This window comes from Zootoca vivipara, chromosome 1 (assembly GCF_965207765.1).
Source record: "Zootoca vivipara chromosome 1, rZooViv2.hap1.1, whole genome shotgun sequence".
Lineage (NCBI taxonomy): Eukaryota > Metazoa > Chordata > Lepidosauria > Squamata > Lacertidae > Zootoca > Zootoca vivipara.
The window spans coordinates 121393779-121409195 of NC_142582.1; the positions used below are offsets into that span (position 1 = coordinate 121393779).

The 15417-nt window shown below is 46.8% G+C and overlaps 1 protein-coding gene across 3 annotated transcripts in view; it reads left to right on the plus strand.

Moving 5' to 3' along the window:
• Positions 1-15417, plus strand: part of TRMT61A (tRNA methyltransferase 61A) — a 74670-nt gene that overhangs the window by 24811 nt on the left and 34442 nt on the right. The gene's annotated exons all lie outside the window — the stretch shown is intronic.

Here is a 15417-nt window from a genome sequence, read left to right on the forward strand (position 1 = left end):
TAATAATAACAACAACAATAATAAAATTTATTTATACCCTGCCCTCCCCAGCCAAAACTGGGCTCAGGGCAGCTAACGCTAGATATAAAACAATTGATTAAGATAGAACGTAAAAACAAGATTAAATACAACATTAAAATTAAAATTAAAATGCAGCCTCATACGAAAAGGGAAAGTGGGGGAGGGGATCAAGTTGGGTCCAGGCCAAAGGCCAGGCGGATCAACTCTGTCTTACAGGCCCTGCGGAAAGAAATCAGGTCCCGCAGGGCCCTGGTCTCATGAGACAGAGCGTTCCACCAGGTCAGAGCCAGCGTTGAAAAGGCCCTGGTTCTAGTTGAGGCTAATCTGACTTCCTTCGGGCCCGGGACCTCTAGGGTGTTACTATTTATGGACCTTAAGGTCCTCCGTGGGGCATACCGGGAGAGGCGGTCTCATAAGTGCGAGGGTCCTAGGCCCAGCTGGATGGACCAATGGTCTGACCTGTAACTTCCAGTGTTGCATGGAACATGCTACCTTATAAGGCAGGGGATTCTCCTCCAATAGAGGTTGTTAAGCAGAGGCTGAACGGCCGTTTACTTGGGGCAGTGAGAGCAGAGGATTTCCTGCATGAAAGCAGCGTTGGCTTTCCCAACTCGTTTGAGATTCTGTAATACAGCCCCGTTTGCAAGAAAGCAGTGCACTTGCCATTGGAGAGCGACATGCCTATGGAGAGATTTTCATGCTCACACCTGTTTCCGTATCATTCAGTAGAACTTTGCAGGTGAGTCAGGGCTCTACCCTTGCTGGGGGGCACCAGTTACGTGTGGGAAAACCTCACGTCTTCAGTTCATATGGTAATTCTTACTGAATGAGGAAACTCGTCATGTGTGTGGCAATTCTCACCGTCTTAATTAACTCTGACCTTGTTTCCCAGATTCTTTAAGTTGCTTCGTAGGCTGGTGTTTGGCAGATGGGTCTGTCCTTTTGGGCAAGGGGTTAATCTATGTTACCCTTCACCAGCCCGGTGTCCTCCAGATCTTCTGGACTTCAGCTCCCATCAGCCCCAGCTAGCATGACCAGTGGTAAGAGATGATGGGAGTTATAGTCTCAACAACATCTGAAGCCTGGTCCAGAGTGCCTCTTGGTTGCTTCAACCCAGTGTTTCTGTAATACATCACAAAACATTAGGCTGGGGATCGGCACCCCTGGAAGTCAACATCCTGGCCCCTCTGCTTTGGCAACCTGGAGGCAAAATAGTGATTGCCCAGAAGGTAGGTTGGTGCATAGAGCATGAGACTCTTAACCTCAGAGTCTTGGGTTTGAGTCCTACGTTGGGTGAGATTCTTGCATTGCAGGAATCTCAGCTAAAGCATCCATGACAGACGGCCAACCAACCTCTGCTTTGAAACCTCCAAGGAAGGAGAGTCCACAACCTCCCGAGGGAAACCGTTCAAGTGTTGAACGGCTCTTACTGTCAGAAAATTCTTCCTGATGTTTAGTCGGAATCTCCTTTCTTGTAACTTGAAGCCATTGCTTCGTGTCCTACCCCCAAGAGCAGGAGAAAAAAGCTTGCTCCATCTTCCATGTGACAGCTCTGAAAGTGACATTTGAAGATGGCCATCCTATCTCCTCTCAGTCTCCTCTTCTCCAGGCTAAACATACCCAGCTCCTTCAACCGTTCCTCATAAGGCTTGGTTTCCAGACCCCTGATCATCTTGGTTGCCCTCCTCTGCACACCTTCCAGCTTGTCAACATCCTTCTTAAATTGTGGTGCCCAGAACTGGACACAGTACTCCAGGTGTGGTCTGACCAAGGCAGAATAGAGCAGTATACTTCCCTTGATCTGGTTGCTATACTTCTGTTGATGCAGCCTAGAATAGCACTAGCTTTTTTCAGCTCTACGATTCTATGATTCTGTGTATAAGTTTGCAGTAGCACTGTGAATTGCTGGTGGCTTGCCAGTTTGGGAATGAGGATGCGACTTTGGTCAGCTACCTCCATAGCCTTCTTGCAAAATTATTTACTGGCCAGCTGCTTGCTTGTTGTGAAATCTGTGGCTGTTCAGATGTTGCTGGACTTCCAGCTCCCATCAGCCCTAGCCAGCACAGCCAATGCTCAGGGATGTGTGTGCAGGGCCACATTTCCCCCGTCTTTCTTCTTTCTAGGCCAGAGGTGAAGGAGAGATGTTTCGCGTTTGTGCTATTGTTGAATGAAGCGATACTGCAAACGAGTTCCTGTGAGGTTGTGCAAGGAACTCGGGGCGTTGGAGTTGGCTTAATGCTGAAATTAATTGCCAACTTGATGGGCAGGATTTTTAATCTTATGCCGTCGAGTCTTGCATACATCATGTTGGGTTTTTCTCTTTTTTTAAAGCGGGTTACTGGCAGATGAGGTGAACGTATTGCTCCAACTTGTTTTGCATGCCTGCTTTTATGTTTCAAATCGTTTGACAGTACATATTGTCAAGCAGAGGTAGGCAGTTTGCTTGGTGAAAAGGACCACATTGAAATAAAGACACAAACACACACACACACACACACACACACACACACACACACAGACACACACACACAAGCCCTGTGAGAAATAACTCATTTACACATTTTCAGTAGGATGTAATATAATCCTCATAACATTTTGCATATGTGGAGGATGCCAAGTTACAACTGAAGGACGCGTTGCTGTCATCTTGTGAGCTAGCAAATGATCGGGCTGGTATTTTGTGCCGGCCAGGCTTTTAAATTAAGCCCTTTGCAAATCTTGAGAGGGTGATAAATGTCATGGGAAGGATTCAGAAATGTGTGTGTAGGGAGAGGAACTTCTGGCGGTAGCACTGTTCCTGACGATCTGTTGTACAAGGGCTAGCGGAAGATGTGTGTGACATTGTACAAGAGTTTGTGCAAAACCTCACTCTGGCTTCCATCTTGAGGTTGTGTGTCACCTTGGACCGGGGGGGGGGTCAGATCCTGATGGGAGCAGCTCAGAAAGTTGGAGCTGTGCAACCCTGGGGAGGTTCATAGTGGGGTGGGAGAAAGAGCTGCAGGACCCCAACAGATGTCTGAGCCTGGAGAGAGGACCAGAGGTGTGTGGGATGGAGAACTGGGTCCAGGGGAGGGATGAAGTGGGTGGACAAAGAGCGTTCTGTCCCCATGACACCAGACACCCTATGTCAGACACCTCCTGATGAGGAACTGCCTGAAGCACCATCTACTAGAGCCTCCTACAAAGGAACATGACTTAGAATGAGCCTTGACTTGAGTCTTGACTTGAGTCTGCTGCAAGCATCTTGAATAATGAGTCTTGACACCAGCGTTGGCATGAAGAAACTTCACAGGCTCAGCCCACTTGAAGGAATGCTTGTTTACTCACCCTGTCCTAGGACTCCAGCTGCTATTAAGCGCTGTGCATGCCTCACTCTTCAAAGGGAAGGTGCCTAGCCAATGATCAGAGATGATGGGAGTTGCAACATCAAGAGGGCCAGAGGGTTCCCCACACCTGAATTGTAGGCAAATTCATGGTGTTTGAGCTACTTTTAAATCAGGAATGAATAGATTAAAAAACAGTTTCTGTCCAAGAGCTGGTTACAGGTAGGTAGCCGTGTTGGTCTGGATCGAAGTAAAATAAAAAAATTCCTTCAGTAGCACCTTAAAGACCAACTAAGTTTTTATTTTGGTATGAGCTTTCGTGTGCATGCACACTGTATCTGAAGAAGTGTGCATGCACACGAAAGCTCATACCAAAATAAAAACTTAGTTGGTCTTTAAGGTGCTACTGAAGGAATTTTTTTATTTTGTCCAAGAGCTATAACCATCTTAAATGCTGTAGCTAAATAATATGATCTTGGGGAGTTGTGATGGGTGTGTGTGTGTGGCTGTAATTGTGTTTTTGTTTTGTTTTTTATTTGATGGCATTCAATTTCGGTGTACTATGTACAATGACAATAAAGTATCTATCTACTCTATCTACTCTAACTATCCATCTATCTATCTATCTACTTGTGGCTCCCAAGCAGTTGACGCGTAGATCTTAAGTAGCTGGAAATTTGTCTCAGTAGTACGTCTGTTAAAATTTTATTAAAACGGCGGACGGTAGATTAGAGAATGTGTGCTTTGTCTGTTAATTGCAGCATGAATAATCCTTGCAAATTGCTGGAAGTGGGAGACAGAACCATTGAAAGTGGGTAGTTGTTTAAGATATGAGATACGATTTAGTTAAATTCCCTGAGATTAAAATTTCTTATAATAAGGCACTGTTTAATAAGAGAAACAGGGGTTTAGTTGTTAGGTATTCTGCAGTGGAACATCCAGTTGAATGCAAAATGATGTTAAAGACCAACTAAGTTTATATTTTGGTATGAGCTTTCGTGTGCATGCACACTTCTTCAGATACTGCATGCACACGAAAGCTCATACCAAAATATAAACTTAGTTGGTCTTTAAGGTGCTACTGAAGGAATTTTTTTATTTTGCTTCGACTCAGACCAACACGGCTACCTACCTGTAAGCAAAATGATGTTGTTGGTGTTTTTTTTAAAAAAAAAATTGTATTGTGCTTCCTTGAATACAGAGCAGGTATTTATGCTCTCCCCCCCCCCCTTTCTTCTTCTTTGCTATCCCACTACTGTATTTCTTTTTAAAGCGTCAGTATGAATTTATAAGTACATGTGCACCCGGAATACTGAAATCTCCTTACCTGCAGCATCTACAAGTAATATCTGCAACAAAACAGGAATACTGTATGAGAGGAGCCCTGCAGGATCAGGCCCGCATCCTGTCCTTACACAGGCCAACCAGACGGCTATGGGAAGCCCACGAGCAGATCATGAGTGCGACAGCCGCCTCCCTGCTTGAGTGTCATGGACTGGTGGGAGGAACCAGCTGGGGAACCCCCGAGGGAAGAAAACTCAGAGCCCGGGGATTTGGTGGTGGGACGACAATGAGTGGTCAGAGGGAGAAGATGGGGAGGAGGAGCCATTGGTAGGCCTCTCCTCTGTGAAAACAGTTGCAGCATGGCATCCTTCTGCTCAGAATGTAAGCCATGCCTCCTCCAGCAGCAGCTACGGTTCTAAGAGTGGCTTAACAACCAACTCCTCTTAAAAGAGAACTAGGGTTGCCAGACTCAATAGAGGACAGGACTTCTGTGCCTTTAATTGCCCTGCTCTCTTTTGAGTCTGGAAACCTTAAAGAGAAACCAGGTTTGCTTGGAAATTAGACAAAGGGTCTGCTGGTTTCTCTTTAAGGTTTCCAGACTCAAAAGAGAGCAGGGCAATTAAAGGCACAGGAGTCCTGTCCTCTATTGAGTCTGGCAACCCTATAGAGAACCCTGGAAATTGTAGCTCTGAATAGCTAGCTCCGCCACGCACGTTTTTGGCAATGTCCACCTCGTCCTTTCCCCAGCAATCTGGGTACGTCCAGACCAGGCGTTGAGGGGTGGGGGGTGGGGTCGGTTCCTTTCGCTCTCAGTTCTCTGGATCTCCGCACCACGTTCTTTGTTGTCTCATGCTGCTTTTTAATGCAGTTCGCGTGTCCTCTGAGACCAGAGATAAGTTCCGTTTATATATTCTCTTAATTGTCGTTAGTCAGTTAAATTATTTAGTACAGCAGAGCTCTTGATGTCCAAGTGTATTAAAATGTATTAAAAATGTCCTTAGCTCTGCTCTTTAATTTCTTCTTTGTGTTGAGGCGTTGCTGCTAAGCTGTGCTCCGTCTTGAGGGGAGCGGGCATTTCCGGGGGCCGGATGCGGCCCAATCGCCTTCTAAATCTGGCCCGCGGACGGTCCGGGAATCAGTGTGTTTTTACATGAGTAGAATGTGTCCTTTTATTTAAAATGCATCTCTTGGTTATTTGTGGGGCATAGGAATTCATTCATCCCCCCCCCCCATATAGTCCGCCCCCCACAAGGTCTGAAGGACAGTGGACCGGCCCTCTGCTGAATTTTTTTGCTGACCCCTGCTTTTAGGCATGAGGCATGTAGCCAAACCCTGCAATTTGCATGCAATGTTTTACTGCAGAGGTTATTAGCAGCCTTCTCCTGTTGCAGTTTCTACTTCCTGATTGGATTCTCTTAGCTGCTTTTGTCTGTGGGTGGACCCTGGCTGACCTCCTTCCATGCTTTTTTCCTGCAACTGGCCTTCCCTCTGAATTTGCCCTAACCCATGTATCCTTAGGCCTGCTAATGGGCTCATTCTGTTTGGATCCACAAGGTCACAAAGGGTGATGCTTGATTCCCACCCCCCACCCCACCCCCACCGAATCTGCAAAAATAAGAACACCACTTCCACCCTTCTCTATCCTCTCTGCTCCCTGTCTGCTCTCCTGAAAATCAATACCGCTTCAAGTTTGTAGATATCTAGAATGCTTGGGTGGGTGGGTGTGCTTGTGAGTGTGTTTCTTGCTGAGCAGGTGGCCATGGTAGGTGATGAGTCACCCTTTGCAGTTCCTGGATACAAGCGACCAGGCTCTGGATTCGGGCCTCGAGAGTGCATAAGGCATTTGCAAGCAGGTGGGATCCCTCCAGCTCCTGGTGGAAGCTTACCTTCCAAGTCCCGGACTGCAGAATCCGGGACCGGCAGCCGTGTGACACCGGAAGTTGCGTCGACGTAACTTTCGGTGTCGCTTTGCCTTTCTATGGGCACCAAAAATGACTGGCGGTGGCTTCAAAAGTCGCTTCTACGCATGTCAGGAAGTGCGTCGACACAACTTCTGGTGTCGCTCTGCCCATCTATGGGCACCAAAAATGGCCACTGCCGACACCGGAAGCCAGGTTATGCACTTCCGGACATGCGTAGATGCGACTTTTGAAGCCGCTGGCGGCCATTTTGGGTGCCCATAGAAGGGCAAATCAGAAAGAAAAGAAATGGGCGCTGGCAGGAGAAAATAACGGAGAAAAACGGGAGACGAAGTGATACGGGGGACCACCGGGAAAAGGTAAGTAAAAATGGAGGTTTCCCGGGGAAAACGGGGTACTTGGCAGCTATGGATGGAAGTCGAACCACACAGCCGAGATACGGTAATGCTTGTGCGCAAGGATGTGGCATTATGATCAAATATTTGATCTGCCTTGTTGCAGCAAGAGCCGTGGCGGTGGGTCTTGGCGGCCTGCGGATGGCATTTGTATGCATGGCTGATTCCCGAAGCAGCAAGTGAGGCAGCTGAGGGCAGCTCTGAATAGCGGCGGTGTGAAGTAACCTAGATTCTGCTCTCATTTGTACACCGAGCACATGCATGATTAATGCGCTCCAGTTGAGTGCAAGAGCAAACGACCTTTTTTTTTTTTTTTTAAAGAGACTTTAAGCAGGGCAGCCTAGCAAGGGTCTGGGTGTTCTTCCTGTCGCTTAGGAGCCTAGCATGCCAACGGCAGAGTGAAGGGAGTTGGCTCTGGGATTTGGGGACACGCTTTTCACCGCATCATCCCATAGCTTTTGGGACTTGGCCGGGTATGGGGCAGAGAGTCGATGAATAACTGGCGCGCACATAGAATAATGGCCTGGGTATAATTGGGAGCAGCAGTCAGTGGCAGAGCTCGAGGAAGGGAATTCTTTGCACGGAAGCAAATTCATAAACTGCTCACATTATTATGACATTTCAGAGCAGCGTGCGGAAAGCCCAGCAGTAAATTATGCAGTTAAAATCCACGGTGCTGTTGCAAAAGATGGTTGGTGGACTAGAGCTAAAAATCTCATCCAGGAAACGCTTGGATAAATAAAACGGTCTTAAGTACATCTCTGAAATAGGAGGGGGACAGACAGTGCCTGGCCCAGGGAGCTTTGTGGATGAAGTTCACCTTTGGCAGCTTTCTACTCACCCAGGCCTTTTGAACAACTTGCCTTCCGTAACCTGGGCCTCTCAGAATTCTAATTGTGTTTTCATTTTAAAAAAATAATAAATAAATAAATAAATAATAATTAATTTGTTGTTTTTGTGGCTGGATAGCTCAGTTGATTAGAGCCTGGTGCTGATACAGCCAAGATTGAGGGTTCGATTCCTGTAAGGGTCAGATGAATATTCCTGCTTTGCAGGGTTAGGCTTTCCCAAACTTGGGTCTGCCATTTGTTTTGGGACTATGATTCCCATCATCCCTGACCACTGGTCCTACTAGCTAGGGGTGATGGGAGTTGTAGTCCAAAAAAAGAAAAAGACCCAAGTTTGAGAAACCCTGGGCTAGATGGTCCTCAAGGTCCCTTCCAACTCTCTGTTCTTTTTCCAAGCGGGGTTGCTATTTTGCCTTGTGAGCCTGCTATAGAACTTTTCCTGCGGAGCTGCAACCTAAATGCAGGACATTAAATAATGAACAAGGCGTTTGAGTATCATTACCTCTTCGTTGCAGAGAGGGCAGACCTGAGAGTGACTTGACTCTTCTCGGGCCCTCGAATGAGTTCATGGGAGAGGTGAGCTTTGAACCGAGGAGTTTCTGTTTCACATTATATTCTTCCTCCGTCTCTACCAGGCAGGATGTTACACAAGGAGGATTGGCTCCTGGCGACCTCTATCCAGTCTAACTGGCTCAGAGTAGACCCATTAAACTCATTAATCGTGCCTGATTTCAGTTCACTGATTTCAGCATGTCTGCTCTGAGTCAGACTAAGTTGGATTAAGACCTGTGGCTCCCAAGACTGTTGAGGTTAGTTTGACGCCTCAGACCAAGCACCTCCCTGGCAATAATAATAATAATAATAATAATAATAATAATAAATAATAGTAGTCCTGCTTGGACTACTGCAATGCACTCTACATGGGGCTACCTTTGAAGGTGACCCGGAAACTGCAATTAATCCAGAATGCGGCAGCTAGACTAGTGACTGGGAGTGCCGCCGGGACCACATAACACCAGTCCTGAGAGACCTACATTGGCTCCCAGTATGTTTCCGAGCACAATTCAAAGTGTTGGTGCTGACCTTTAAAGCCCTAAACGGCCTCGGTCCTGTATACCTGAAGGAGCATCTCCACCTCCATCATTCAGTCCGGACACTGAGGTCCAGCACCGAGGGCCTTCTGGTAGTTCCCTCACTGCGAGAACCAAAGCTACAGGGAACCAGGCAGAGGGCCTTCTCTGTAGTGGCACCCGCCCTGTGGAACGCCCTCCCATCGGAGGTCAGGGAGATGAACAACTACCTGACATTTAGAAAATACCTAATGGCAGCCCTGTTTAGGGAAATTTTTAATCTGTGATATTTTAATGTGTGTTGGAAGCCGCCCAGAGTGGCGGGGGCACGGGACCCGGCCCAGATGGGCGGGGTATAAATAATAAATTATTATTATTATTAATGTTAAAAGTTAGCCATTTGTTGTCTTTTCTGCGACACTCAAAATCACCTGTCTGAGGTAGCCACTGCCTAATGGTAGACCTAGTTCTGGTCTGTCCCAGGAATCTCGTAACTGCTGCTCATGAGCTTGTAAGAACGTGAATCTTAAAATCACAGAATTGTAGAGTTGGGAGGGACCACGAGGGTCATCTAATCCAACCCTGTGCAATCTTGAAAATATTTTGCCGAACGTGGGGATTGAACCCACAGCCCTGAGATTAAGAGTCTCATACTCTACCGACTGAGATGTTCCCATCTCTTAAGGAGGCAAAAGCCTAGGGCACCTCGTATTCCCATCCAAGTACTAGCCAGGCCTGACCCTGCTTAGATCAAGCAGGTTCAGGGTAGTATGGTCTCTCTCTTTAGAGATGGAAGCAGGTTGCAACTGTGAGGCCTAGCCTGATGGCACATTCAGGACAGTATTATTCCGCTGGCTGGTGGGTGCCCTGTGCGAGACAAGCTGGCTTTGTGTAGCCCTCATGCCAAGCCTCGTTATCTCTGGTGCCTTTCAGGAATACTAATTTATACACGGTTGTGCACTTCAGATATTTTGTTCTCATAACAACGGGAACATTGGCAGGAACAATGGCAGATCTTGGGAGGCAGAACTGTCTGAAAACGCCTGCCAGAAAAGAGCATTAGTGGCCTAAGTAGAGGAACTATGGGGTTGCATTCTGCATTCTCCGAATAGCAATTAGCAGCTAAGAACAATGTGGGCGTCAAGCCCACACACGGCCTCAAGTGCTTTCATGTGGCTTCCAGACTTTTCCCATGCTCTCCATGAGCCTTGAGAGTTTCGCTCCATTATTGCTGCTGCTGCTGCTGCTTTTTTCTCTTCGGGGCAAGTTCCTAGTCCTCATGAGGACAAAGAACCAGAAGGAGCAGCGAAATTCAAATGTGTTATGCTTGAAGATCCCACAATAACAAAGGCCATCTCATGCGTTCTCTCTGTCTGTCTGTCTGCCTCTCTCTTGCGATTAACTGTGCAAGGGGACAGTTACCCCATTCAGGACCAGGGAGTCCTCCACACCTGCCTGCCTCCTGTCCCCCACAAATAGTACTTCTGTCTTGTCAGGATTCAACCTCAATCTGTTAGCCGCCATCCATCCTCCAACTGCCTCCAGGCATTCACACAGGACCTTCACCGCCTTCACTGGTTCTGATTTGAAAGAGAGGTAGAGCTGGGTATCATCCACATACTGATGAACACCCAGCCCAAACCCCCTGATGATCTCTCCCAGCGGCTGCATGTAGATGTTAAGAAGCATGGGGGAGAGGACAGAGCCCTGAGGCACCCCACAAGTGAGAGCCCAGGGGTCTGAACACTCATCCCCCCCACCACTCTCTGAACATGGTCCAGGAGGAAGGAGACCACTGTATGACAGTGCCCCCAGCTCCCAACCCCTCTAGACGGTCCAGAAGGATGTTATGGTTGATGGTGTCCAAAGCCGCTGAGAGATCCAGCAGAACTAGGAAACAACTCTCACCTTTGTCCCTCGCCCGCCGGAGATCATCGACCAGTGCGACCAAGGCAGTTTCAGTCCCATAATGAGGACTGAATCCCGACTGGAAGGGATCCAAATGGTTACCTTCATAGGTAAATGGAGTATCCCTAGTCTGAAGCAGTTTATCTCTGAGTGCAAGATACTGGGCACAGGCAGCAGGCCAGGGCTGTTGTGAGCTTCCCAGATGCTCCCAGCTGGTTGCAGAACTAGCCAGACCCTTGAGTCAAATCAGTAGGGCTCCTACAACATTCTTAGCTGCAGTCCTTTCCCCAAGCGAAATATATTTTCAAGTACATTTGGGTGTCGATTGAGCAAATATCCCCCCTCTCTGCCGCAGGGGGTGATGCCTTGTTGATAAGCTCCACCATTCTTCCTGCCATTAAAGAGCAACCACCACCAAATAGCGTCAGATTCCAGGCTTGGCATAAACAGGGCTTGCGATGAATCTCAAGAGCCCAGGCGCTGAGCCAAAGCCAACTTTAATGGGGGGGGGTGGGTTTCCTAGAAAGGGAAGGAGAACAGTCTTCTTCCCTGGTGGTTCAGGAGCAGGTTTTTAAAAGCCAGATAATTAAAAATGTAGAAGCAAGAGTGGGAAACGAGAGCCAAGCTGCCCCCTTTGCTTCTCCCCACCCCTGCTGTGTTGACTACCTTCTGTTTGCTTCTGGAGATGAATGGGGGAGGGACCTGGGGCGAGGGCAATGGTTAACCCTCTGGGGAGCAGAAATCATTACACTCCCTGGCATGCCCCAAATTCCCCAGTCCTGGCAAGAGGCTTCATGCAGCTGTTGTCACGCTAAGCAATCGATGGGCAGGCTTGTTTGCCTGCGTAATTTAGCATGGGGCTTGCGGTTCCCCCAGAAGTAAATAAAGATGCTTGGAGGGTGGGGGCATTGTGCTGTGGAGCACAGCAAGGCTCTCTTAAGAGCTCTTGGCAAGGGAGGAAGTGGGCTTGGGAGATAGGATCATGGAAAAGGGAGAGTTGGACGGGACCTTGAGGGTCATCGAGTCCAACTCTACAATGCAAGAAACTCAGCAGGTGGCCATCCAACCTCTGTTTGAAAACCTCCAAGGAAAGAGAGTCTACAACCTCCCGAGGGAGACTGTTCTTACTGTCAGAAAGTTAAAAAAATTCCTTCCAGTAGCACCTTAGAGACCAACTAAGTTTGTATGGAAGTGAGAGCTGGACCGTAAAGAAGGCTGATTGCCGAAGAATTGATGCTTTTGAAGTTTGGTGCTGGAGGAGACTCTTGAGAGTCCCATCATGGACCGCAAGAAGATCAAACCTATCCATTCTGAAGGAAATCAGCCCCGAGTGCTCACTGGAAGGACAGACCCTGAAGCTGAGGCTACAATACTTGGACACAGAATTGACCTGCGCCTCCATGGACAGCTGTTAGTCCAGAATGACTCCCAGGCTGCGCACCTGGTCCTTCAGGTCCCAGGAAGCTGAGGACCCTCCTCATGAGAGGAGAAGACTCCCTGGAAAAGACCCTGATGTTGGGAAAGATTGAGGGTACAAGGAGAAGGGGACGACAGAGGATGAGATGGTTGGACAGTGTTCTCGAAGCTACCAACATGAGTTTGACCAAACTGTGGGAAGCAGTGGAAGACAGGAGTGCCTGGCTTGCTCTGGTCCATGGGGTCACGAAGAGTCGGACACGGCTGAACGACTAAACAATAACAAAGGTTTGTCATTGGTATGAGCTTTTGTGTGCATGCACACTTCTTCAGATACTTCTTCAGAAGTGTGCATACACACGAAAGCTCATACCAATGACAAACTTAGTTGGTCTCTAAGGTGCTACTGGAAGGAATTTTTTTATTTTGTTTTGACTATGGCAGACCAACATGGCTAGCTACCTGTAACTAGAACTATCAGAAAGTTGTTCCTGGTGTTCAGTTGGAATCTCCTTTCTTGTACCTTGAAGCCATGGTTCAGGTAGGTAGCCGTGTTGGTCTGACGCAGTCGAAATAAATAAATAAAATGTCCAGTGGCACCTTAGAAACCAACACTGTATGTTAGTTTTGGGTATAAGCTTTCGTGTGCATGCACAGACTTCTGTGAAACAGAAGTCACCAGACCTATACAGTGGGAGGGTGGGGTGGGGTTTTTCTCAGGAGGGTAGTAGGAGACGGGTGATTGACTCAATGGGTATGGTAAACCTGTTGATGACTGTTAAGGACTGCATGCACACAAAAGCTTATACCCAGAACTACCTTAGCTGGTCTCTAAGGTGCTACTGGACATTTTATTTATTTATTTGAAGCCATGAGTTTGGGTCCTAGCCTCCGGAGCAGGGGTGGGGTGGGGAAACGAACATGCTATAATTCCAAGTGACTGGCAGCCAACTAGAAACCCCTGTTGGAATACAAAACTTAAGTATGGAAGAAGCTGCATAATGAGTCCGCGTTTGCACCTTGCATTTCAAGCACTGCGATAGCACTTCGAACAGTCATGGCTTCCCTCAAAGAATCATGGGAAGATAGTTTGTAGAGGGTGGTGAGAATTGTTAGGCGACCCCCTTTCCCCCCTCCCTGAGCTACATTTCCCAGGTTTCCTTGTGAAGAGGGACTGATTGTTAAGCTACTCTGGGAACCGTAGCTGCTGCAGAGAGGAGGCCTGGCTGGCGTTCGGACCAAGAGCATGCCCTGCTGCAACATTTTCACAGAGGGGAGGGCTGTGGCTACTAGCCATGAAGACTTTTGTGGCTATGCTCCTGTCTCCTCTGTCACAGGCAGTATGGAACCAGGCAGAGGGCCTTCTCGGTAGTGGCACCCGCCCTGTGGAACACCCTCCCACCAGATGTCAAAGAGAAAAACATCTGCCAGACTTTTAGAAGACATCTGAAGGCAGCCCTGTTTAGGGAAGCTTTTAATGTTTAACAGACTATTGTATTTTAATATTTTGTTGGAAGCCTCCCAGAGTGGCTGTGTATAAATAATAATAATAAATAAATAAATAATAATGCCTCTGAATGTAAGTATCTATTGCACTCATGCACTAGACATCTGGTTGGCCTCTGTGAGAACAGGATGCTGGGCTGATCCTGCAGAACACTTCTTACATTCCTATTTTGTTGCAGGTTTTCCTTGTATATGCTGCAAGTAAGAAGATTTCAGTATTCATGGCGTACAGTGAGTTATGCATATACATAAACGTATAAATTCACACTGACGCATAAAAAAACAAATAGTGGGAAAGTGAAAAAGAGAGCATAAACATTTTGCCCTGTATTCAAACAGCATGGTGTGTTTTTTTTAATAGAAAACATTCTTTTGCGTTCAACTGGCTGTTCCGCTGCAGGATACCTAACAACTACTTCCGTGTTTCTCTTTATTAACAGTGCCTTGTTTTAAGAAATTTTAAACTTGGGGAATTTAACTAAATCATATCCCATATCTTAAACAACTATCCGCTTTCAATGGTTCTGTCTGCCACTTCCAGCAATTTGCAAAGATTATTCATGCTGCAATTAACAGACAAAAGCGCACATTCTTTACTCGACCGTCAGTACAATTTTTCATTTACTTAAGATTCTAAAACATCTGTTGCCACAAGTAGCTCAAACGTCATGATTTAGCCTACAATCCAGGTATGGGGAACCTCTAGCCCTCCAGATGTTACCACTGCCATCTTCCCCCCGATCGTTGGCTATGCACCTTCCTTTGAAGAGTGGGGCGGGCACAGCTAATTATAGCACTGTGCAGGGAACAAGAGTTTCTGAGCAACTCTCAGCTCCTTGAACAAACTGCAGCACCCAGGATTCCTAGGGGAAAGCCCCATGGCTAGGTAGAGCATGAGACTCAGTTGGTAGAGCATGAGACTCTTAACCTCAGGGTTGTGGGTTCGAGCCCCACGTTGGGCAAAAGATTCCTGCATTGCAGGCTATCTTTTTGGACCAGATGAGCTTTGTGGCCCCTTCCAATTCTACAATTCTGTGATTCAAGTGGGCCACTAACTCTTCTACCAAAGCCGTTTCAGATCACTTCCTTTTGCTGCGTCTGACATTATAGCGAACATTGTTTGTGGAACTGTTGATTCCCATGGCTGTTGCATCTGTTAGAAGTGAATCTGGATATTGCCCGGTAGATACTGGGAAATAGATATTGGTCATAATATATAGACGTGGAAGCATGCGAGCGATTGTGGAATCTGGATATAAAATTTACAGCATGTTATGGTCTGAGAGAATTATATAAAAATGTTATATCGATGGTATCTTACACTGAGTAAATTGACAAAAAAGTATAAATCTAAAATAAGTGTTGGAAATGTAAAGAGAAAGAAGGTTCTTTTATCGTATGTGGTGGTCTTGTAGTAAGGTTAAAGCTTACTGGGAAATTATATATAATAAAATGAAAAGGATGTTTAAAATAACCTTTGTAAAACAACAAAACCCAGAAGCTTTTTCTTTGGGAATTATAGGGACAGAGCTACCTAAAATGTATAGAAATTTATTCATGTATGCTACTACAGCAGCAATAATTCTACTTGCTCAAAAGTGGAAAGAAGCAGAAGTCCCAGCAAAGGAAGAATGGATACAAAAACTTGTGGAATATGCAGAAATGGCGAAACTTACCGGAAGAATAAGAAATCAAGATAACAAACTTTTTTATATAAAAGAATGGAA